Raw genomic sequence first — 27,261 nt, forward strand, 5'->3', positions numbered from 1 at the left:
ATGTTTTTCTAGTTCTCCATAATGTTGTTGAAGCGAACAAAATGATGTTTTTATTGTATGTTTATCAGCAGAAACGTTTTCACCTCAAATCATTTCAATCGAGAGGAGAATGATATTGAGGATTTAAGTTAAAGTTCAGGTTTACGTATGTTTCCAACTGACCATGGAAGAAAATGCACGTGATACAGTACAAAAGTTTATTATCATTGAATATCGGACGATATGCAGTAGTGAATTGAAATGAATATATCAATAATTTTCATGTTATTAAGGGCAAAATATAAGTTCATTGAGGACTGACTGATTTTGGTACAACAAGCATTTCCCGAAGACAGATGCCCGAGTATACTCGGGACTTGTCCTCAACGAGTTGAGACAATAAGTACTAGAGGATTTAATTCATAAACCGGAGAACATGGTACCGTTCCAACGTTATTGTCATTGTTGGCATCCTATCCGAAATAAATGCTATCATATCAATTACAAATTGTACTCAACACGAGACGCGGTGTCCATGATTGATAGTCGCAGACGGAAAGAACGGAACCAATGCTTACGGAACTTTGACACATGACACCTACTACACATGCACATAGTCAATATAGTACGAGGGCAACGAAGTGATACGACATGTTCCTTTTTGTTTCGGGTAACTACACATTTTCCGCGTCGTTCCAAGCTGAAAAAAAAAAGAATATCCTGGTCCGCCATTTATCGCTAGGATGAAGTGTTACAGTGATTGATGCTAAGCGTGGAGTAGGCCTAGGTGATAGGGTGTAAGAGTACTTTGACCCTGTCATTCTCGCTGTCAGTGGTACTAGTATCTTGAGACTGTGTTGCTGAGATATTTAAATCAAATCAACTCACTTTTCAACCTCTGATTGGTATTAACCTTTGCTATGAAATCATAACAAATTGAAACTCATAGTTACATGTACAAATGTATGTAATTATCAAGAAAGTGCAATGAACCTTTAAAAAACGAGAAAAAAAAAACCCTGAAATATTCAGGACATTCACAGAGAACTATAATCTTTTCACAAAACAAGATACCATGTCAAGTACATACCCAATCCACCCACAACCCCTCCCCACTCACCCCCCCCCCCCCCCCCACGAAAATCTGAGCAAAGAAGACGTGTTTCATGCTATTTGTTGTCTCTTCTTGCTTTCTGGTTTGAGTTTTGGGGTTTGTTTGGGTTTTTTTCGAGGTATGTTCTGAATGGGAGATCATGCGGGAATGCAATTTCCTGAGTGTTGAATTTCGAAGACAGGCAGTCGCAGAGTAAACACAAATGATTAAGAAGGCAATACCCGTAAACCACTGGAGCCTTCGATAAATAGAAACTATTTCATCGCTCTGTCTAGTAGGTACTTCTGAGAACAAACCTGTAAACGGGATGTACATGTATGTGAGCAATAAAATACGTTTGCAAATTTTGTCACAGTTGCATGAAAGGTGAAAAAGTTTAATTTCTTTCTACAGCAGTTCTAAGCGTTATTATTCTACAAATCAAATGCTGCATCAGTATACCGAATTTACAAGACAGGTGGGGATTCCACCTTTAAGGCAAGCTCGAAAGTATTCCGGTCGATACTACGAGTGTGTAAATAGTTGAGGATATTGCGGTAAATTCTTGGCAGATCTTGTCACTGCGCTCTGTAAATTGCGTTTGAAAGCTACAACGTGGAGGAATTTGGATCAATGCCCAAATCGCTAGCTAGATGTCTCCTAATCCACGGTTGCGTTTGGCGCTGGGGACATTTCGACCGGCTTGCTGTCGATTATATTGCCCTTGCTCACACCGAATATAAGGTACTTTGAGGTGCAATTCAAGTTACATGCTGTATATTTCTGCCATGAGTTGCTTCCCGTGACAACTTCGAGGTATGCTCATTGAAAATAGTGTTGCCCCAATCATAGGCGCATAAGTGCACACATTCCATCAACAATGCGTTCTGTTTGGTAGTGCATGGGGGTCGCTGGATTATTTGCGTTCATGCGATCTAAAGAAAGACTTCTTATAAGGCTTGGAATATACACTGGGAATTTATTTTTAGCAGGAGTTTGTTTGTATTCACGACAATTGCGACGGATCTGAGGCATTTTCAGCCAGCTATCAATACACCCGGGGTACCGGGATCTATTCAGATAGCATGCCTTCAAAATATCCCAAAATCCAAAAAGCTGTTTTGGTTCAATTCCGTAAAATTCGCAGAAAATACGTCGCAATAATGATTGTCAATTTATTGCTCAGCTCTACCGCGGCATCATTCATCCGTCACAGCAAAGGCATGGCCCCATTAAATTACATTTTTATCGACTTAAATGTATAGTCTTGCAGGGTTGTCTGTTCTGTTGACATCGCACTCCCCAATTGGAGGAACAGAAGATATTTCTGGCAACATAACATGGGACTCTAACAATGGGAATAAAGTGCTAAACATGTCTGATGGGCCCCTCTGCATTTATGGCTGGCGACGCAACAACGCGTCTCCAGAAAACGAGTTTACCTTCACCTTGTTAATACAGAAATAACATTATCCATGACGACAGAACCGGTGAGGATCTGTCATCATTGAAGAGGTGGGGGAGTGCAGGGGGGGGGGGTAGGGGTGCGAGACAAGAGGCAACGAGATGATAATAATAATACCTCGATGATAATATCTATTGGTCACACCTTGGCACCCCGGGCTTTATTGGCTGACGGAAAAAAAAAAGGTCAGAAATAAACGTGACAAAATTAGCTCTTCATCTCAATCTAGCCTGGGGGCGACAACTTCAGGACTTTGAGCATTTTTTTTTTCACTGACGGCTGTATAAAGGGTAGAAATCATGAGTTTGCAAAGTTACGGTTGGAAAAATGAAAGCAAAACTCAATGGGCAGTTTCCAACATGGCAAGTATATATGCGAGGTAACTCGCTTTAGCGCTTTAGATGTCTTTATCTTCGGTTTGACATCAGGAGAAGCATAATATACAAAACATTTTAGAATAGTGTAAATTCTCGGTGCATAGCACTAAAACACATGCAATGTCATCATGGTTTTTCTAACAAAATTTAGATCCATTAACTCTCCGGGGGAACATCAGCATTAATGATCTACAATTTCCGGAGAGCTGAAACAATATGATTATTTATGAATATATGTTTATGTAGGTCAATAATCAGATTAATGTACAATGGTGACCATGCTTTGTTGTTGTTGTTTTGTTTTTTCTTTTAGATTGTACTGCATAAATTGTAACTTGTGAGAACCACAATCTGTACACTCTTTGCTCTTCTGGTGAGTCCCCCGTCTCCACCCGCTTCACCACTCCGACCCAGATATATTCTATCACTCAAATTTGATGTTTCACTTCTTCCATAATTCATCAAAAGTATAATGCACCCAGCTTTTTTTTTTTTGGGGGGGGGGTACCTATATTGTTGACATTGATTCCCTTTGTCAACATTGTGAGTATGCTCTGTTGATTATGTTGAAGACAGAGGAAAAAGAATAATAAAATTGATCTTGAGGAAATAATCTCGTATCTAGAAATAACTTCATCATGAACTAAGTTTTCACTTTGCAAAGTGTCAATATTTGTGAGAGATCTCTTGGTATATAGAGATCCGAGTATGTTTCTTGGCATGCTTCCAAGCTCGATTTTACGACGTTATTGCGTTACACTGTCCATTGATATAGCAGAATACATCCAGTATAATTTACACACGATTACTTATGTCAGTATTTTCCTTGTTTCACGTAAATCTGACCACACTTTCACACAACGTTTCATTATTTATAAAAAAAAAAAAAAGGTTAACATTGAATGAGTGTCCCGGTGTGTAAAATGCGAATGTGTATAAAGCTCAGACAACTACAACTGCATGCAGACATGCGTGACTTTGACTTAAATGAACGTCATGCGTTCCTCCTGATGCACTTGGTATATGTACCCCCAACTGTTTTTTTTGAGCCGCCCCCCCCCCCCGCATTTTCTCACATACAAAACTCACACCATGACATTACAATGATTTTCGTGCACTGTCTTGTGCTCCTGCAACTGAACGCACACGTGTATGGGCGCACACACGGAAATCACTATTAAAGGGAAGGTAAACCCAAAGAGCAATGTGGATTGAGTGAAAGCAACAACATTAGCAAAGCACATCAGTGAAAGTTTGAGGAAAATCGGACAATCGATGCAAAAGTTATGAATTTTTAAAGTTTTGGTGTTTGAACCGCTGGATGAGGAGACTACTAGAGGTTATGACGTATGAGTGGACAGCAATATAAAGAAATAATAAAGGAAAATCAACAAAAATTCACTTTTCTAGCATCATGAAAAGGCACTTGCCTAACCGCTTTCAGAAAGCAGGGGGAATAATTGCTACCCTTAACATATGTCAGCATCAAGTTGATGGAATTTGTGGTTTTCATGAAAAATTAATTTTTGTGAAAATTTCTTTATATAGTCTTTATATTGTTGTCCTCTCATACGTCATAACCTCTAGTAGTCTCCTCATCCAGCAGTTCCAACACCAAAACTTTAAAAATTCATAACTTTTGCATCGATTGTCCGATTTTTTTTCAAACTTTCACTGATGTGTTCTACTGATGTTGCTGCTTTCATTCAATCCACATTGCTCTTTGGGTTTACCTTCCCTTTAATCTTTGTAAACATGCGTTTTGATCTGGTGTGCGTCGCCGGACAAGTTCATGACATAAACATAGAAGCGTCTGCGTGATGTCGCCAATGAATATAGAGTTTCCTGTTTCCTTAAAGCCGTAATCATAGCTTTCAGTATAGTCTCCGGTACATGATAATTCATCCTGAAACTACAACCGTTATTGTCTGTGCGAATGAAACAAGAAGCCTCTTGTTTCTATGTGTCTGAAAAAAATGAACGAGTATTAGAAGACTTGAAAGAAGACTATGTATATAGTACTAATGAAGAAAACTAAAGATACGACACAGTCGGAGAAGTGAAGGGGTGATGTGCACGGAATGACAGATGAGAACAACGGACAGATGTCAGCTGAGAGAAGGAAGAAGAGAGAAAGATTAAGAAGAAGATGATGAAGAAGAAGGAGGAGAAGATGAATGAGAAGGCAAAGAAGAATAGGTATAGAAATGAAAAAGAAAAGAATAAATCTGAACAAGCTAAGAAGAAAAAAAAAACGAACAGAAGAATGTGAAGACATTTAGACTAGATAAAGAATGTTTGTGTGAGGGGGTAGGGGAGATCAAGTAAAGTAAAACTGTGCTTGCCTCAAGGATAATTTTCAGAAATGGTGAATTCATGGAAATTACCATCATTCCCCCGCTTTCACGTTCAACAATTTCCTTGACTGCATGCCATCGTCTCTGATGAGCAAGTTATATCATTTGAATCATGTATTTAATTATTCAGACAAAGTTACATCACGTATATAAGGCATACATACACATAAACACGGGATATATCGAGTATAATAGTGGCAAAGGGCATATTTAGGGTAGTACGAAAAGTACTCTCTTTTCCAGGTTTGCGCCGCATTACCCCATTCTATATATACCCCTAGCACCGCTTGCCTAATGGTTCCTCTTATCAGGAAGGCCCTTTCCCTACTCTTATTAAATGGTAGGCGGTGGAGTTAAGATGTATGTATGATATGTATACACAATGCTTTGCATTATCACGACAAGAAAGAAGATCCCGTTTTGCGAGTCATTAACCATCACTTAACGAATCATTAAATTTCATGTGCTCCTTTTGAAGGGCTGGAGAGAGTGCATGGAGGTTAGTGACACTGTAAAAGAAGGTTGGCTATTCTAGGAGAAAGGGGCCAAAAAACTCTCCTCGTTCGGGTCAAATGTTCGGACGTCGTCTAGACAGGTCGGGGAGAATCAGTCTGGGAGCATCCTCTGTCACTATCAATAAATCCCTAAACCATCGATTGCACCTTTAAGCTCTACACCTTTGCTAATTGTGGCAGACTTTCATTCCAAGAGAACTCGTGCGAACAAACTTACGATGAGCGGCATTAATTACATGTATATTATGACTACATAGCTTGGCGAGGAAGGCCCTGGGGACCACTCCAACTTATCAAAGACTTATGCACACCACACACACACACACATACACACACACTTTATGTCATATTGTACACTGTGTATAGATACTTAAAAATAAAATGAGATGAAATAAATGTATATCCATATATATATATATATATATATATATATATATATAATATATATATATATATATATAATATATATATATATATATATATATATATATATATATATATATGATCTAGGGCAATTACCCCCTGGGCAATTACACCAATTTTTTCCCCTGACCCTGACCTTAATCCTAATCCTAACCCACACTCTAAACGTAAACTTACACCTAACCCTATTTTTTACTTTAACGTTCCCTAGATATATATAATCTTTATGTATATATAATCTTTTATGTATGTATGCATTGAGCTGTAATTTTTTTCTCTAAAAGTCGCATGAAGTGCTGCTCTGCGGAAACCCCAGGGGGGAAAGAGGTTTTTTTCACGGGTGTTTGTTTACCATTATGAAAGAGTCACTGGCGTGAAATCGTTTCCGTTTTGCATTCAAATAGCCAGTACTGTTTTCATTCAGCGCATCGAAAGTTTGCGGTTTTCGGTTTCTTTCCTATTGACATCAGTCTATCTACTAATGTCCGCGAGAACTGCGACACATTAATTTCTGGCAATCACACGACTTTCGATTGCAGCATGCAGGCAGAGTAGGCGCCCACATTGCAGCCCATCTGGTTTCTAACAACGAACAGGTGGTAGATCGTTCTTTAACACTGTGAGATCGACTCTGATGATGGGAATTGTGTAGGGAGGGAAAGGCGAGTGCGCCTGTCGTGTGCCTATCAGGACCACGTTTTCGATGTATCCATCACCGACAAGCGCTCAGCGTATATAGACGAAGCCACATCCACTTTATGTCTCCCACCTCCCCACCCCACCATCATGATCACCACTAAACAAAAGAAAAGAATAGCCATGACAAAGCCATGACACCAAACAAGCAAGCGATAAAATAAAACGAAACAAGACTACAATTATTATTGAAACGACTGTTGTCGTTGTCAATGTGATACTAAACGGTGGAACTATAGTGTCTGCTCCTCATTTCGTATGTAGGTTGATAAACTGGTGAGGTAAATATTGACAGCAGTGGACGATTCAATGAGATGAAACCCGGAAGTAGCACCAGAAATATTGTTTGCGCCGCCCCCCCCCCCCCCCCCCTTTACGGAATTCCTGAATCCGCCCCTGGGACAGGTTTGGTATAAGCAGGGAGGTGAGACTCTCACCCTCCTGGTAGAAGCAAAAAGGTGTCATACCTCCTTGGTATATAGAGGGATTGACGTTAAGTGCGCAGTCTAATGACTTTCATCTCCACATAAATCTTGTTCCTCCCCCAGCATTACGCCACATGAGTTCTACATGATAGTGATCTTTGAAAACTATTGAGACATCAGATGAAGTGTCGAGGGAAGATTTGAAGAAGAAAAGCAAAGCACGCTCGTGAAAGCTGATCCAAGTGGGAAAACCCTCCTCTCCGATAGGTATCTGAGCCGACACGTGCATAACCCACTTCCTTAGTGTAGGCCTATATACATTAGTACATGTATGTGCCAGAAAATCCCCAAACAAAACAAAGAACTAGAACAGTGTGCATAGGTTAAAAAAAAAAGAAAATCAATCCCCGCACATAGTACTAATGGTCCAAATCCAGTTTACATATAGAACATTATCATTAAAGAGCACTGTATATTATACCAAAGGGGTACTAGCTCGTCTAGTACATCCTTGATTATATACATTGTATTCTGTGGTTGCACATATAATGCTACGATGCGCACACGGACGGATTATATCAGCGGTGTTATTGTCAATGTATTGACCTATTGTTAGCGGGTAATATCGACTGAAATTTCTTTGTAGTGAAATGTTATGAGTATTTCTCACTTCTCACATAAATCTGTGGTTCTTGTTTCTACTCTTACCTGCTGCAGATTGTCCTCATCTGATTCTTGACTTATGCCCAACGTTGGACCGATGCTAACACGACGAATATACGGCAGCCTGAACAGGTGCTTAGGGGGCTTCGGCGGCTCACTCCGCCGGCGTTCCGGCAGCGGACCGGCCACCACACACATCCCGACTCCCTCCTGCACCGGCGAAAACATCGCGACCAAAGAACAATGCACAATTTCCTCAACGAAAGAAAACTGGGAATTATCTCCTGCGGCTTCACGAAATGTTCCTCTGATTGACAATATTATTCCGAATGTGTCCGTTCTTATCGTGCCATCGTCTGGTTTATAATCCCAGGCATATATAATCCATTAAGAGCCAATTAAACACGGATCGATTCCACTTCAACTGAACGATAAACGACGTTTCCTCTTTTCAAGGCGATTGCATGTCGCGCCACAGCAATCTGTGAGTCGTCTGCTAGGACTTCCGCGAATTGTCGCGCGGTAACTGAACAGTGCCCTCATCGCCCAAATCCTGCAACAATGCGCCAAACGCATAGTACCTGATTTTCCTTTTTTCCTGCTGCCGGGCGAAAAATGCAAGCCGTGAAAACTTAGTGTACAAACGTTTTAGATTTGGATATGCTGAGATCGAATACTTTGAGGAGGTGGGGGCGAAGGATAATAGGCTGGGAAGGGAGATGGGATGGAGGGGGAAGGGTGACAATTTATTTTTTTTTTAAATGAACAAAATAGAATTGCATAGCAAAATAATAACACTATTATTTATTGCTTGAGTGGGATACGTGTGGGTGGCCCTACTCTACGATACGAACATGATAAAGTTGTTTTCCAGAGCAGATACATCAAACATTTAAAACTTTTGCGGAAATTAAAAGAGTATGACTGTAAACGCAGGAAATGAATAAACATAAGGATAATTAGACATTGAAAATCAATTAATTCGAAACTCTGAAGTGCAAAAGAGCAATGCTAATACGATGATTATGAATGAAATGGCAAGTATGATTGTAATTTTCCATAGAACGCATTTATTTTCTGCAATGAGGTAAGTATGATCAGGGAGGTGTCACCTCTCTGGTTTGATACACACAAGTTGTTTTTCATTGATTCTCTGTATAAAAATGTATGTTTGCAAGGGTGGGAGCGAACTAGGGAATGGACTGTGGTGAAAGGTATCAGGGAGTGGACGGGAACAATCTAGATATTTCTTTACCTGTCGTTATATTGCCACTTTCTAAACTGATGTTGCGACTTGTTATTTTCTAATACACAAACAGCTATCATAATACGGCTGTATCGGTTTATTTTCGTGTACGCTTGATATGGATTGAACAAACTGTCGTAATATGATACGCGTTTCTTTCTTCATGCGTAACTGAAGTTAGCAAACAAAAGCAATCTATGCTCAGTGAAGTCTGCATGCGCCTGCGCAGTATTGGTCCCAATCAGCACAGCGCGACTTTGATAGATATCAACCACGTCAACGGCACGTTTTCCGTGAGACTTCTGCGTTGTGCCAAGAAACACCTCCATTCTTTGGTACCGACAGGTAAAAATTAGGAGACCTTTGATTTCCTAACTTTGTGGGAGGAAAGAAATAAAGTGAGAGAATAAATTGAGGACTTTAGAATCTCGGTGGCAAAAGTTTCGCGAAGGCAGGTGTCTCCTTTCATAGGAGATTGCTTAAGTTATTCTTATTTATTCGCTAAAATGGAAACCTTTGATTCTGAAAAGGTTCAAGGTTGAACTCGCGTGAGGCTGGTAATTGATTCCATTGGCAAGATAGCGCGCAACGTGATTGCCAACTCAACAATGTGTGCACACACAGGTCCTCGCATTACGTTCTCGCTACGGGTTTCCTTGGTCCCAGATGTTTGATTTGCGTGACTGTTTTTGGAAAGCTGAAAATCACGGTAGCGCCACTCGTAGGCACGCACATAGATATCATTTCTTTCAGCGCTTACTTATTATTCGTGCACCTTCGCAGGTTTCTGTCCTTACCCAAGATGGAAGTCAATATTTGGCAGCGACAGAGAGAGTGAAATAGAGAGAGTGTACCGATTGAATGTCAAATTTTCGTGTGTTATTTAACTATAAAGGCTATCCCACTCATTTTTTATATCTCGATGCCCCCGTTTCACAAAGTGGTTTGCAGTTATCGTAAGTTTAGCTGACTGTAATAAATAGCAGGCAGCTAGCTGCCAGGAAATAACAAGTCAGTTGTATTTCTGCTGTTACCACGGTAACTGCAATTGCTACTTCTTGAATCAATGCAGTCACCATAGAAACACTCTAAAAACGCAAATGTTGAATCAACATTTAAAAGGGCCGAGGAGTGACAGCATTTTTTTTTTTTTGAAGTGTTGCATCCAACTTTTAAGATAACATTTTAAATGTTGAATCTAGCAGGAAAACTAACACTTTGAAAATGTTGTCACTCCTCGGCCCCTTTTAAATGCTAATTCAACATTTGTGTTTTTAGAGTGAACGCCTTAAATGCTCGGTGCTGACTGGTTGTTCACTGTTACCCGGCTTCTAACCAGTTTATATTTTCCTTTAATTTCTTAATGGGGCTTTGATCTAATTTCTGTTTTCTGGTATGATCGGTGTGACTGATAATTCAGCTTACTATGAACAAATATCAGATCGCTGGCGACAAAAGAGGGACGAGCAAGGAAAGAAAAGAAAGGTTAAAGAGTAAAAGGGGCCAGATAACAGTTTTGTTTATACAACACGAAAGGTTGCAAACGCTTGGATGGTATAGATCCCAGGTAATTATAAAAAAAAAAAAGTAAGTTAAGACAACATTTTACAAACGACCGTGACAAACTTTTAAGCACGAACTTATCCCACTGACAACGTCAATCATGCCCGGTGTTGGCTGCTCTGCACCAGCATTGCTCTAAAGATCTAGTGATCGCTTTCCACCCAAAGGAAAGATTGTATGTTTGCTGACAAGAGATGGCAGCAGACCACACAGTATGACGACACCGACCAATCTTGGCCAATTCGTTCGACTCGGTAACCGGGCTTCCGTAATTCGAAGTCTTTCGTATGAGAAAATATCATATCACACAAACATCTTAATCATTATTGTTTTATAGAATCAAAGATGTTCGTAGTATCTGCATTGATGTATGATTTCAATATCAAGTTGAGAATGTTGATAGAGGTCAAGAGTTCAAGAAAGTGATGACATTTACAATATTCGTCATTATGATGGTTCTGATTATCTTAATAATGCTTTCATCAACTATGCAAGTTACACATCGTCATCATTTTTACACTGCGGCTTTATAATATTGATATATATCAATTTCTTATTACAAATCTGAAATTATTTATGTTACCACAAATATAATGGTCATTAATATTACTGTTGTTGATATGTATAAGTATAATTTATTGATCACAGTAATCCATTTGTTAAACATTATCATTATGATGGTTTTAACTTACAACATTAAATTTAGCATGTACTCCAAGTTTAGTTTAATGGCGGAGACATCCCAAAACTTGGCTAGCGAGTCTATGGAAATGAATTGATGGAATTAAGAATTAAGATTTGAAAATGATTCAAATATCTTTGAGATTACACCTGCCATGTTTGAAAGAAGATGCCTTTTGACATGCATATCATTATCATTATCATTCTGACGCGTCAATGAGTATAATAGGCCTATCTACAGTATAATTAGCCTCATTAATATGCTCACCCATTCATTTGTACATAAATTTCGTCTCGCATCGTGTTTCGCTCAAGTCAGTAAAATCGATTTCATTTTGACTATATTCTTCATGCTGTACTCCATGTACAATAATAATAAGAACTGTAATACAGCTACAGAATGAATATATTGGAATAATTCTAAGCGTTACTATGATAAATCAAACAAACAGGAAAACTTTACATGAACATTCGAAAGCTTGTGATGTTACGTACGTGAACGTGTGAAGCATAGTGATACCCAATAACAAAAATAGATACAGATTGTTAAGTCAAAACCACCTAGCAAAACAAATAGCCTGATCTATTTCAAACCCATGGAGGAAAGCAGCGTAACAAAAGGGGAAAAAAAGTTATTCATTAAAAAAAAAATAATAAATCACGAAAAACTTAAAAATCTTTATGAAAGAACCTGACTTTGTTATGTATCAAATTTTTGTCGGTGTAAAGAAAGGAAATAACCAAAAATAGCGCCAAGCGCCAAAAATATTAGAGTCTGATTCATTCGTTACTTGAGTAACGTGCAGACATACATGAACTCGTCAACGAAGGTTATACAAACTAAAGTGCGATGCGCCCTCAGCGATAGAATACTGCACAAGTGAGTCGATCGCGGCGTTTCCCTGCATACAGTATGTAGTACAGTGCAGACCAATCTTTAATGAAAGAAGACTCTACTATCTATTCAAAGGCTAAACATCTCTGGTTATTTGTCTGCGAGACTTTTCGCTGGCTCACTCTTTTTTCGCTCTCTCACTGAGACCTATTGTACCCATTTCCCCTTTGCCGTGCATGCGATCAATCAGACCAAGATTCTGCAGCACTGGAGTAAATTGCATGTCATAAAATTTCCGTCGCCATGGTTACATATCTGCGCCACGCCGTTTAGTTTTTGCGTGTCGAACAAAAGAGGGAAAAGTGAAATACTGTTTATTTGATCGCATTTTACCTATGCTGTAAGTGCAAAACGTTCTTTTTTCCCCCAAGATTGCGTCCCTCTGGTAGATTGATGGCGTACATGTTGTATCACCGGCGCATTAGTCACGAGTCTATTAATGTGCTAACACGTGCACAGTAATATTGTCATGCTTTCTCGAAATCACACTCGACATATGGGAATACCACAAGGTTTTCAAAAAATGTGATATACTATGAACAGTTTGAATGCTAGCACATGTAAATGTCATTTAAACTGTATTTTTTTTAAGTGAGTTCATTAAGATAGAAATAAAACTTTCGACGATACCGCAATCGTTACCTGACAAGAAATAGGTTTGACGATATTAAGAAAATTATCATTCATATTTTAATAATTTTCTTTGATTTTAAACGGATGTTATGTCAAATACCTAAAACCGATAAAGATGAATACATTTATTTGTATTTTGAAGGTTCGTTATCCTATAAAATAACTGAAGTTCGGTATTCTCATGGTTTTTTTAAACCTAAAATGAAATAATTTTCGTTATACCGAAGAATTGTTTATCAGAAAATGAAAAAAAGGGTCTATTATTCCAAAGGTTCGTTAATATGAAAATTTAATGACAGAAAAAGATGCATACCAACAACTCTTTAAAATTACGAACCTTATTTCATTTTCGAATTAATGAGCCTTTGGAATAATGAACTTTTTTCACTTCTAGCATTATCATTTTTCATCATAATAAGCCAGTTCGCAGTTCCAACTTGCGCATGGGCAGAAAGAGGTCATTCGTACCAACAGGCGCGTTGATTTTTAAATTCACTGAAAAAAGCATTAGTGATGGAATGATTATTCATGCAATCCTTATAAATGGTGCTTGCCAGCACATCCACCTGACAGAAAAATTGGTATTTGGCAATATCAATAGAAAGAGATTGTTATTACATTCAGTACAAAGTAATGAAATGGATGCTTTTTCCAAGAGTAAGGTTATTTAACGGATCATTCTGGCCATTTGGTCTACACAAGTTCATTCTTTGTTTTAACAGGGTTGATGAATCCTATAAATTGTTACGTTAAGCTTATGCCCTGAAAACGGGTGCAGTGCCCCTAACCGACTGAGAAAAAAGGAAAGGTCATTCGTATCAATGTGTCCATGAGCTAACTCCGAACTGGCTTATTTCATAATTGTAATCAGATCTTTAACAAAGCTTCAATGTTGTGACTATAAGACTTTACTTTTTCATTTTAGCTAAGCTATAACTCGTCTGAAATTGTCTTCTAACCAAAATTAACAAAAACAAAATGCACTGCAAAAAATTCAGTTGCATCAATTGAAGTTACTTCACTCGAGCCAGATTAAAATCACCTATAGTTGTCAATGAGAGCGACACCTTAACGTGGAAGTGATGTGATGAAAATGAATGGATTCCGCCTGCAATTTAGAAAAAGACCAGACATCATCACCCAAAAACCATTACAACAACAGCAGCAACACTCTCAAACATATTGTAATGCGAGTCATGTTGAAAAACGCTTGTATTCATGAACTGAATGTATCATTCATAACCTCCTCATTAATTCATAAGATTTGGTAGCCAAATGCGTTTACAAACTAAATTGTATTGCTCTCTGAAACTAGTCCTTCCTCATTTAATACTGATTGCAATTTATCTCTTTTCAATAATCAGTGTTATTCACACATTTATGTAGTTTACCGCGTGATTGCTTGTTGAATGTTTAAGTGCAGTTTCTAATGTGTCAGCTCTTTCTTTCTTCCTCTCCCTCCTCCACTTTTTGTATCAACATCTATCTATCTATCTATCTATCTATCTATCTATCTATCTATCTATCCATTTCTATCTATCTTTCTATCCATCCATCTATCTATCCATCTATCTATCTATCCATCCATCTATCTATCCATCCATCCATCTATCCATCCATCTATCTATCCATCCATCCATCCATCTGTCCATCCATCTATCTATCCATCTATCTATCTATCTGTCTATCTATCTATCCATCTATCTATCTATCTATCTATCTAACCATCTACCTATTTATATAATTATTTCTATCTATCTATCTATCTATCTATCTATCTGTCTATCTATCTATCTATCTATCTATATATATATATATATATATATATATATATATATATATATATATATATATATAATATCTATATAAACCTTTCTGTTTATCCCTCTATCCAACTAGCTAGTTATCTAGCTATCTATCTAACACACACGCACGCACGCACACGCACGTACGCACACACAGGCACACACACGCACACACACTCCTTGTTCACACTTTACAGTTTGCCTTTCGAGAGATTACATCGTGAAATATTACAAATGCATGAATGCCATTAATGTTGCCTGTTTCTGTAGTCTCCCCATAAAATTTGCACAAAGTAACGTTAGACTGAACGAAAACCACTTAGTGCGTGTGATGTAATTTACAACCGCCTGGTATGGCGGGTGAATAACCGACGAAATACTTCCAAAAACTCGGCAGTGCAGCTGGCTAAGGTATATACTTAGTGTAGCATAATCTTTATAACGATTATGTTCACCTTGTCTGCGAGTACAGCTCCAGCTTCTCAAATAAAAATTAGACAGTTGGTATTATGCGCACTTGAATACTACTGTACTGTACTTTGAAACAAAAACTAAACCACCGGTTGATGTTCTGCGTGATGTGTAGCGCCACCATCGTGCAAATTGCGAACATGAGTTCTAGTAGAATTCGCCTTTGGTCTGTATACTTGTTGTGATGGTACATATGTACTAGGGAAGACGCTGTTCTTTAAAAACAACAACAAACAAACAAACAAACAAACAAACAAACAAAAACCAGAAACAAATAAATAAAACAAAACAAGTCAAAACAAACAAACAAACAAAACATTTTGTTGGCACAATCTCGCCTACAATATAAAACGAATTTCCGCAATTTACTCTTTTTACATCACTTCGCTGAATTACGAAAGGTAAGACTAATCAGCTTGCTATTTAACAACTTTTCTAGACATTATTCATCTCATATTTATATACAATTTTTACAGATGAGTATTTGGGAACTTCTTATTTGATATAATCAACTTGTGGAGACAATATGAGCTCCCTCGTGGAGACTTGGTATATATTTAATATTCTTGTTTATATCTCTCTAAGATTTATAATGTTTTTTTTTTTATGTTAAGTGCTGTCTGGGGCAAATTATTTGTATAGGGCCCCATTTTTCTCTCTCTCTTCTTTCGTTCTTTAAAACAACAACAACAACAACAACAACAACATATATTCAACTTGAACTTGAGTCGAGCAATTACATTATCGTCTATGAAAACGATAAGTTTTTTTTTTTTTTTAAGTATTAGATATCTATTCTTTTTAACGATAAAAAGGTGTTTTCATAGTAATGAAACAATGTACTGGAAAGGTATCCTACCAAGCTTGACAGAAAAAAATCATGATGCCACACGTACTACTGATTTTTTTTTTTTTTAAGAAAAAAAAAAGAAGAAAAAAAAAACTCGACAAGGGCAAGAATGTTGTACCCATAGATGACGGTGCTTGTTCAGTCGGAGTTAAACACTCTTTTTTTGGCACTGTGAAATGAAATATCATCATAATCATGAACAGAACAAACCCGTGACTTCTCTTAATCCTCATTATCGTAGTAAATTGGCAACGCAAAAGAACACTAACTTGTCCCGTAATCGAACCATTAGCAACATTATTGTTCTCACATTGCATACTATTTACTTCACTTTGATCAATTACAATGTATAATCGCTAGAATGTTTCACTATTGTTGTATACTCTGTTCATTTCACATTATATTGTTTACCTTTTCTCTATTCCAAAAGAAAATGAAATGTTTTTTCCCCCTCGAAATATGAGAGGAATCTAAATTAAATTGACAATGAATTGAAATGTTGTGTTTTGCCAAATCGAAATGCGAGGCGCCTGCCGGCGCCTGCCGTAAAGGTATGATTCGTTGTAATTTCGATAGACTCTAAATTTTGCAATTATTATTATTATTTTTGTTACTGACTATAAGCATGATGGATTTGTATATTTGTGGATCTTAAAGTGTAATTGCACTTCATTGAACGTGATTTTTTTTTCCTCTGTATTTTAGGAGACCTTAAGCAATCCTTTACGGAGTCGGGGCGATAGTTCATTTCGCTTCAGAGGACAGATCCTTTTATCAGGCGTGTAGTCTGAAACAATTCCAGCCCCAGGATTATTCATAAACATACTGTCGCAAGCTGACGAAATACAATTTGCAACATCGCCTTTCACGCTATAACAATAATGTAAGTACCATCGGCCATGGGTAGATTACCTTGGACAGACCGTACCGTCCTGTTCGCACAATGACCATGATTAGAGGAAGCTGCTGTCGGGTACAATCTAGCGGAGCGCCATTAGCTCTAACACGCTACCGAGACAGCCTGACGGTGTGCGACACTGAAACGAACTTGCTCTCTTTTTTTTTTCTTCTATGCGCATCCATGATTTAAAATGCAGGGAGCTCTCGAGCGAAGAAAACAATGTTTTCGTTCTCTCTGTCTGGGTGGAGTTGACTCTGCATTGAACATCACTTTTCATTATTCATCCATTCCTGGTTTTTCTACTGAAATATTCAAGATGTGTTGTCGTAAAAGGCGATAAGATGGACTCCTTTTCTACTAATATTTTGTTGCTGTTGCTGCCGTTTTACTTTGACGCCATGATTGTACGAATGTTAAAGCGACCTTGTTAGATAAGTACAGAATTCATTTAATAAATTTCCCCCATCTCTCTCATATACCCCTCTCTCTCTCTCTCTCTCTCTCTGACATATGTATATGTATATGTATATGTATATGTATATGTATATGTATATGTATATGTATATATATATATATTTAATATATATATATTATATATATATTATATATATATATATATATATATATATATAATATATTATTTTAGATATTATATATATATATATCATATATCATATATACTTGATATAGCATGTGTGTATATTTACATGACTGAATCTTAATATTTATGTTAAATAATGTATAGATATGAGGAGTTTAATCGCGAAACGAGTTAACTATATTCATGTCAAATCAATATATATATATATTTAATATATATATTATATACATATATATTATGTGTATATATATATATAATATATATCATATATATATGTATATAATATATTATTTTAGATATTATATATATATATATATATATATATATATGTATATAATATATTATTTTAGATATTATATATATATATATATATCATATATCATATATACTTGATATAGCATGTGTGTATTTTTACATGACTGAATCTTAATATCTATGTTAAGTAATGTATAGATATGAGGAGTTTAATCGCGAAACGAGTTAACTATATTCATGTCAAATCAATATAATATTTGCAATATCATGCCTGCTAGATAAAAGCAAGGAAATATTGAGAAAATATGGAATACATTGAATAATAATTATCTTCAAGAACATTCCTCGCTCGGTGTATGTATGTTTGCATATACCAAACAGATTCAGTCCGTCGGTTGGAAAAGCCTTGGAACGACAGCAATATCTGTGTTTGTTTTCCTCGATACGCCGCAGTGGACCCGATGGTCGGACGGGTTGAGTGAGATTTAATTTCAGTCCGACTGTGACGTCATCGAATGTGTTACCAGGTCATTGGGAGGGGATGAACGACCAGACGATAGACGCCACACATATCAGCAGACGTATGATTACAGTATCGATCGCAGCGATACCTTACATCAGCTTCCGTACAAGAGCATGTATGGCACTCTTGTAGAACATTCACAATGTTACTTTCTTTTTCATTTTCGTACATTAACTTTTTATTTATTCATTTATTCATGCTTTCTTTAAAAGCAGGGTTGTCCCGTTCTGAGCCACAAAGGCCTGCTTTTTACACAAGGGAGCCCTGTGTCAAGTATTAAAGTTACAAAATATAAAACATACTAACAAATACTCTCGAGTAACATATACGGTGGTCAAACGAAATAATAGCGAAATCAAAAGATACACTTTGTAAAGAGAATATGACGTTTGACCCTATAATACAGAAGTGGAGAAATAGATTTTATTGTAAACACATTTTGATACACTGCTTATTTGTATACCTAACCGCCACGGAAAAAAAAAAACAAGAAAAAGAAACGATCTATAGGTGTAACCGGAGATTTTTTTTTAGCCGTCTAATTCCTCTGACTTCATGAAATTATACTATCTATCTATCTATGCTTGGTCAGATGAGCTGAAATATTCAACAGAGCTAATTGCTGATTATCAGATATCGTTATCATTAAAGCTCACTATGATTCAAGTATTCCATTTATTCCATAGCAAAAGGAACTTGAAGTGGTAAAAGGCGAGATAAAAAGGTATACTTGTAGTTATCATCATCGTAGGACCGGATTTGATTGGCGCTTTACAAACAAAGAAGATTAATGTTTACTTGAGTCTTTGTGTCTGTAAGGTCATATCACTTATTACGTAACACTTGCTTTGACATTTCCAAAGTGCTTGAACAAGACGTCTGTCCTTTTCAATAAACCATTGTCAATTAATGTTCCGTTGTAACATGTCTTCTAGCTGCTATAGGTAAAAGGCTATCACAGTCTGTAATACATGTGTGTGTGTGTGTCTGTTTGTCTGTTTGTCTGTGTCTTTCTGTCCGTGCGTGCGTGTGTGTGTGTTTGTGTGTATGTGTGTGATTGGGTTTGCATGTCGTTTCTCATCAGGGGCAGTGTATGCATAGAGTGTGGGAGGAGGGGGCAGCAACGAGGAACCTCAGGGATAACTGAGCTTGTGGGTGCGTGATCTGTTTTTAGATTTCAAATGAACAAATGATTCACCATGTACTCGATTTGAGAATGTCTAACTTCATTGTTCCTTGTGGTACACTGTAAAATGCTAGCAATACTGGCGATATCTATTAAACGTTCCCACGCTAGAATCAGTCTAAATTGTTTCGATAGAACTGTAGCTCGTGATGCGCTTTCTTTGATTTGAACATTTTTCTGTCCTACTGTAAAACCTCGATGAAAGTTTCTTCTCTAATCAATCCCCTAGATGTCACAAGTGTTTTACCCTCTACAAATGGCGCTTTTTGCGATAAAACATTAATTCTAAGCACAATGCTTCGATGCCGTATTCCCAGCAGACGACACCATGTCCTCCCGCCATTCCATTCTGTATAGCAGGCATCGTCAGTCGCTCAGTATAAACAAGACAGACATTCTTATCGATCACCTCTCGTGACCTTGAACGATAGTATCGCACGAAGAGTAATGTTGGTCTAATGCACAATGTCATTTCCTTACCTAAAGTGTTTCTGTCACCCCCCCCCCCCCCACCCTTTCCCCCATCTCCATTCCGGACGATTGCACACTTAATCGTTATAAATCGGGAAAGAGAGTGGCGGGTAAGGGTACGTAAATCATCTCCAGGCAGCTGATTCTACATCGCCTTGCTTGGCTAAGATCAATCAAGACTGTGTGGTTTGGGTTTTTTATTTAAAGGCCGAATAAAATACATGCTAAAATTGCTGTACATTCTTTAAAGAGTTAGAAAATGAGTATCAAGTAAGTAGATATTCCTTATCAATATGTCACATGGAAAAGCAAATTGCTTTACCCGAGAGACCACTGCCCATAATAAGAACTTCCTTACTAATGATAGTATTATTTTGTGTCTGCCGACCACTAGGGCAAATATTCATTTCACAACTCCCTTGGTTGCCTTTGGGAGTGCTTCGGGAGTGTTGAACCAGAATCGGGCTTTCCAATTTCTTCCGACCTGTGAGTGTGTTGTTTAAGGCAAAATACCACTCCGTTTCGGATTTCGAAGTTTCATAATAGGTGTCAAAGAATCACTTGTATCCCCCATCATCAAAACGTGAGCAGTAGATGTATCACCATTGCCTCGAAAATTCAACATGGGTTCACTGAAAATAAAAAAGATTCATAAAGTTTGCTGTTGTTTGTTTTTCTCAATTATTTATCAAATCTTATTTCCCCCCCCCCCCCATCCCTTAAGTCATGATTCCTAGCTATTTCACAACCTGAAGATCTATTCGATGCTAAAGAAGACAACATTTTAAACTTTTAAGTCCATTCTGGAAAAAAAAGTTAGTAAATGAATACGCTCTGTTATTTACACGAGTGATTGTGTCTAAAAAATGCTATTATTGGAAATACGAGAAATTGCCAAAGTCCGACCACACTCCCCCCCCCCCCCTTCTGTCGCATTTTTGCGGAAACTTTGCTATGCCGTTTGCTTATATTTAATCGATACGTAACACAGATTGGGGTGTATGGAAAACCGTGCGATGAGTGAGTATACGCCATATAAGAGTATAACACATAAGGAGCTATTACACACAATAGCTCTTTGATTATACAAATACATGTAGTACTAAATAACATACTCTAGGGCCAACCACATCGCCAAATAGGCTGCCTCAGCTGGGCGTGAAGTAGGAATGTGGCGCAGCAGGGGGCTGGGTCTTAACACCATGTCAACTCGGCCACTGGCAGATCAGTCACATTGTACCCTTAAATATTGCATACTATATCTGCCGACGCAGTGCTGCAGTTTCACCATCTTTCCAGTATCTATCTCGCTTTTCAGCTATATGCAAAACGTGCAGAATGGAATGACTCTTTATTCTCCTGCATGCATACCCCAACATTTTTTTTTTTTTCATTTTTGATATCTTCCAATCAACTTTGAAACGCTTGAGTAAGGCAATGAAAGCGAATTGGTATAAACGCAGTAGTGTATGGAGACATGGGTCTTCCGATCGAATCGATCATAATTCGCTGCCCGCCGGGATACATTCGAAAACTACAAATGACACCGGTCAACCACGTGTCAGCGAATGAAATTATGTGCGTCGAAAGTACACACTTATCGGAAACGGTCGACTCGAGTCGAGATTCTCCGACTGTGAGAGTACACTCATCGGAAAGGGTCGACTGCAGTCGAGATTCTTCGGCTGTGAGAGTACACTCATCGGAAAGAGTCGACTCCAGTCGAGATTCTTCGACTGTGAGAGTACACTCATCGGAAAGGGTCGACTGAAGTCGAGGGTCTTCGGCTGTGAGAGTACACACATCGGAAAGAGTCGATTGCAGTCGAGATTCTTCGACTGTGAGATTACACTCATCGGAAAGAGTCGACTCCAGTCGAGATTCTTCGACTGTGAGAGTACACTCATCGGAAAGGGTCGACTGAAGTCGAGATTCTTCGGCTGTGAGAGTACACTCATCGGAAAGGGTCGACTGCAGTCGAGATTCTTCGACTGTGAGATTACACTCATCGGAAAGAGTCGACTGCAGTCGAGATTCTTCGGCTGTGAGAGTACACTCATCGGAAAGAGTCGATTGCAGTCGAGATTCTTCGACTGTGAGATTACACTCATCGGAAAGAGTCGACTGCAGTCGAGATTCTTCGGCTGTGAGAGTACACTCATCGGAAAGGGTCGACTGAAGTCGAGATTCTTCGGCTGTTAGAGTACACTCATCGGAAAGTGTCGACTGCAGTCGAGATTCTTCGACTGTGAGAGTACACTCATCGGAAAGAGTCGACTCCGGTCGAGATTCTTCGGCTGTGAGAGTACACTCATCGGAAACGGTCGACTCGAGTCGAGATTCTTCGGCTTTGAGAGTACACTCATCGGAAAAGGGTCGACTGCAGTCGAGATTCTTTGGCTGTGCGTGATCAGTGATAAAGCTGTACTCATTTCGTTCCGGAGGATTCTCCGAATACATCCGAGCCGGGCCAGCCTTCCCACTCCATGGTATCCCTGCACTACCAGGTTTTTTCATAGACTTAGATCACGAGCTGGGAAATGTTTGACATTTTCCGTATTAATCTGATGATTGCCAATTTTGTTAGCTGGTTAGTTTTTCTCAGAAAGAAAAGCTTCAGAATATCAGATATTACTGTGTGATGACTAATGTTTATTCATTATTTTCTCCCCATATCTGAGGTTAGGGTGGTTTTTAATTTTGCAAATTTCGAATCGACCAACTCCTTAATAGATTTAACCTTCTGTTGTAAATAGTGCATGGCATCGCGGAAAATGAAAGCAGAAAACAAAAAACAAAAATGGGCAGTAATACGTGCCAAAATTGTATATTAACAACGCTGCGAATTAAAGCCTAATAAACAATAATATTACTGTTGCACTTACCTTTTTCAAATTGACTATTTCATATACAACAAAGTTTTCGAAAGAGATTACAGACACTTTGGAATGAGCAGACTCACATGTGTGTAGACATGATATAAATCCTCGCGTGTCTGTAACGTGACAGACAATTATCGACGTGTGGCGTGCTCATAAATGTTATTGTCGAAAAAGGGAAATAAACTTGAACTTAAACTTGAACTTAAACTTGAATTTAAATGTGATAACCTCCTTTCCTATTGAGTGTGCCGCTAAAGACGCCAAATAGATAAGAAGTCACATTGATATCGTACATTCTGCTTTGCAACCATGAATGTCGTATTATGTAGTAAGTGATAATAGGTTTATAACATGAGTATAACATTAAAGGGAATAATAATGATACTGAAAATGATAACAATAAATGATCACGGACGATAATAGTACAACTGCTAGAGAGTATGAAACTACACAGATATATTCTTTACTGCGCTAAGAACCCTCTGATGCTGATATCACAAAGAAATTAGTATATAATAAATGTATATGTATATATATATATATATATATATATATACATATGATTATTATAATATAATATTATATAACAGTATATATCAGTGAGACTTTTTGTTTTGTTTTGTTTGTTTGTTCGGGGTTTTCTTTGTTTAATCGTAGCTAATTTATATCATACCCGCATGTTTGCGATGCAGACCTATTTGTTGTTGTTGTTGTTGGGGGGGGGGGGGGGGGTAAGAAAACTACAGAGAGAGAGAGAGAGAGAGAAATGGGATGTGTGTGTGTTTGTGTGTGTATGGGTGTGTGTAGACACACGGATAATACGTATTTTAAATACTAACAGTAGCCTACGTCGTTGTCGACGCTGTATGGTCATTATGGCATTATCAATTTCAGAGTAATTTCTGTTGTGGTCGCTGACAAGATTCCATGTCTCGGCGTTGTATCATTACACAACGCGCTGATAAATGGATCGCATCAAAAGTAATGTTCATATTATTTTCAGCAACGCTTCCTATGCAGACATTAGCCGAGGCGACTTCAAGGTCTTCTTACTCCTCGTATAGTGCAGCAATTATCCGGTGTGTGAGAGCTAAATTGCTGCCGAGTCGGATAAGTACTGTAACTACAGCCAGTGAAGTTAGGGCTGTAAGAACGTCAACATTTGACGACTCGTCGCCATTGAAAATGTTCCATTTTACTGAGCTAATGGTGGTTTATTTCTTTCTTTTTTTAACGTTTGTAAGTTACACTGTACATTGAACACTGCCTGCCTAGGATCACATTACGTATACTTTGTAGGCAATTTTTTATGTCCGTCACGTATGTTGAATCAGCAATGCGTGATAAGGTCCACGTATTCCCCTACCCCTTAATAACTATGCCCTGAAAGTTCCACATAAGTATCAGCAAGTCTTCGGAGCATAATATGTACTATTGACATGCTAAAAGCGTTGGTCGTCGTGCATACCAGAAACCAGTAGTCGTTACCAGTGACTTCCGAGAAAAAGGCTCAGAGGTGATAGTGTCATGTCCTGGCATCGAGGTTCCTGGTTCAAATCTCCTAAGGTTAACCCGTTGGTGTTCAAATAATCTGAAACAGGTGCAACATCTTAAAGGAGCATTCCAGATGATTTTCATAATTTCACATCATGTAGAACATGAATCAACAGTTCCATGTATAGATTTGTGGAATTTATTGTGGTTCTTGAGCAGAGAAACACTACTTTGAAAAACCTTAAACAAATTACTCTGAACAAGGATGATGACATAGGAGGTTCACGTATTTCAGAAATGTAGCAGTGTAATCCCATTACAATACCGCTTGCTTGCGAGTTCACCAGTGTATAATCTATGCATGCCTTCTTCTTTTGTTCTGCTTCCTTGAGCCCAAACTCATGTATTCCTATGGTGACCCTGCCATGTCATCATCCTTGTTCATTGCAATTTGTTATAAACTTTGAAAATATTCTAATTCTTCATCCCAATTATCAAAAATTCTGAAACTCTGTCCTCAGTATAACTAATTTATAGTTGTACAAATCTAAAACCCTAAAATCATCCGGAGGTCTCCTTTAAAGGCATTATTTACCATTTGCAAAGTTTTAGTGCTTCAAAATAGTTCTAAAAATGTGATTTAGGGATAGAAACAACCTATGTAAGAATTATTCATCATAATCAATGTTAAGTATTGTTGAATATATATAAAATGTGAACAATAATTATGATAAAATTGTTTTAGACTAAAAAGTCTACAGCTATATGGTTTAGTGAGAAAAATAGTGGTATCTCCCTATGTTTTAGGCTTTATTGTGAAATGTTTTATATGGTACGGTGTTTTGTGTTACATAACTGACCTACACATATCACTGCTCCCAATGGTAAACAATACCTTTAAGCGGTACAACATTATCATTTTTTAAAGGAAATTCATTGGACAGCAGCTGTATTTCAAAAAAGTCATCGCATCGCAGATATTTAAGACCATCTCGAACAGGAATTAAAAGTGGATTGGAAGTGTGCAAGTCCATATCTATAGCCACTCTCCCCCGTGGTGACAACTACGGCAAAGGATATCCAGAGTATACTGTAGTGTATGATATGGAACCATTCCCGACGATTTTACCTGCGTTTTATAGAAGAAGAAGAAGAGGAAAAAAGAAAAGAAGATAGAAAAAGAGAAAGAGAAACGATGAAAAGAGGAAACGTCTACTGAAATGAAGATATCTTCAAAGGATATCAAGTAATTCTATTGATAAGGAAGAGATCGGGACATAAACTCGAGAAGGATTTCATATCTGCCAAAGATTGAAACCTGGCTGAATAAACCTCTGAGGGCCAACAGCACAATATTCTGTCGTAACAGATCGACGGGGATAATGACAGAGATGATTACATGTCACAGATGAAATAGATTGAGAGAGAAAAAAATGCAGGTGATGGAAGAGATGATCTAGATCGCATAAAGAGAGACAGAAAGTTACGTTTATAGAAGAGTTGTAACACATCACCACTAAGGAAGGGAGCAGATGAGATGAAAATGAAAACAACAACTTCCAAACAAAAACATGAGTTTTGTTCCTTTTTACCATCACAGGAAAGAAAAAAAAGAGGAATGGAACCAAAGAATATACTAAGGAAGATATGGATATAGGAGGGAGACTAGATTTGTATGGAAGTGGAGGGATGGTTATGCATTTGTAGCACGTACCTTAATCAACGTTCTTCTCTCTGATGACTTATTCATTTTGCACGTACCAATGTTTTCTCCCCTCTCTTTATATCCAGTTTTGATTGTGAGGAGGTGGATGATCACTGGCCTAATTTTGCATAGGCTGTCGTCTGAGCAGGCCATGAATAATAATGACGTCTTGGCGGAAAAGGCTTAGTCCAAGGATTTTTAAACATATCGGTCTTTTTTTTTTTTCTATCGGAAAGCTGAACCAGGGATTAATTACCTATTCGCATGTCTGGTAGAAGGCGATCCACAGTTGTGCGAAGTATGCAATGTAATAGTAACCCTTCACAATTTCTGTGTACATAAGTGGGGGTATTAACGTCAGTCGCACATATCTTGTTGTATACATACACCAAGAAACGTGTGTGTGTGTGTGCTGAGTGGCAGAAATAAACGATATTTGAAAGCGACTATAACAGTGCAATACGATGTCTAAGGGTTGTATCATGGCTGGATGCATGAACCTTGAGCCGTTTCACAATATGATTCATACATATTGAATTAGAATATTACAATATCTATTAGAATGAATGGGAGACTTTGATCGCAACACAGATTAAAGGTCCAGTTTACCTTTGGGAGAAGTGATTTTAAAAAAAATGTTCAAGAGATCACATTTGATGCATTATTATTTGTAGGTCAGATGTATCACAAAACATCCTACCATATAACACTTTTGCAATAAAGCTTAAGATATGAGGAGATATCACTATTTTTCTCATTGAACCATAACTGTAGACGGTTTAGTCTGGAAACATTTTTACTATAACTATAGTTCACATTTTCTATATTTAACAATACTTAACATCGATTATACTGGTTCAAATTTTTACATTGGTTGTTTCTATCCGTAACTCACATTTTAGAACTATTTTGAAGCACTAATGCTGGGTTTAGCGCCTTTGTAAAAAAAAAGAAGAAGATAATATAAAGTAAGTCCATGATTGGATCATGTTAGATAGAATAAGATAGGACCTTCCTTTTCAATGATGCTTCATTTCTTACATAATGTCATTAAAAATAGCACATATTCTTTTTTACTATTTTGGTTTTTTTTTAAAGCAGCTTTA

Source organism: Diadema setosum, chromosome 13 (genome assembly GCF_964275005.1).
Source record: "Diadema setosum chromosome 13, eeDiaSeto1, whole genome shotgun sequence".
Lineage (NCBI taxonomy): Eukaryota > Metazoa > Echinodermata > Echinoidea > Diadematoida > Diadematidae > Diadema > Diadema setosum.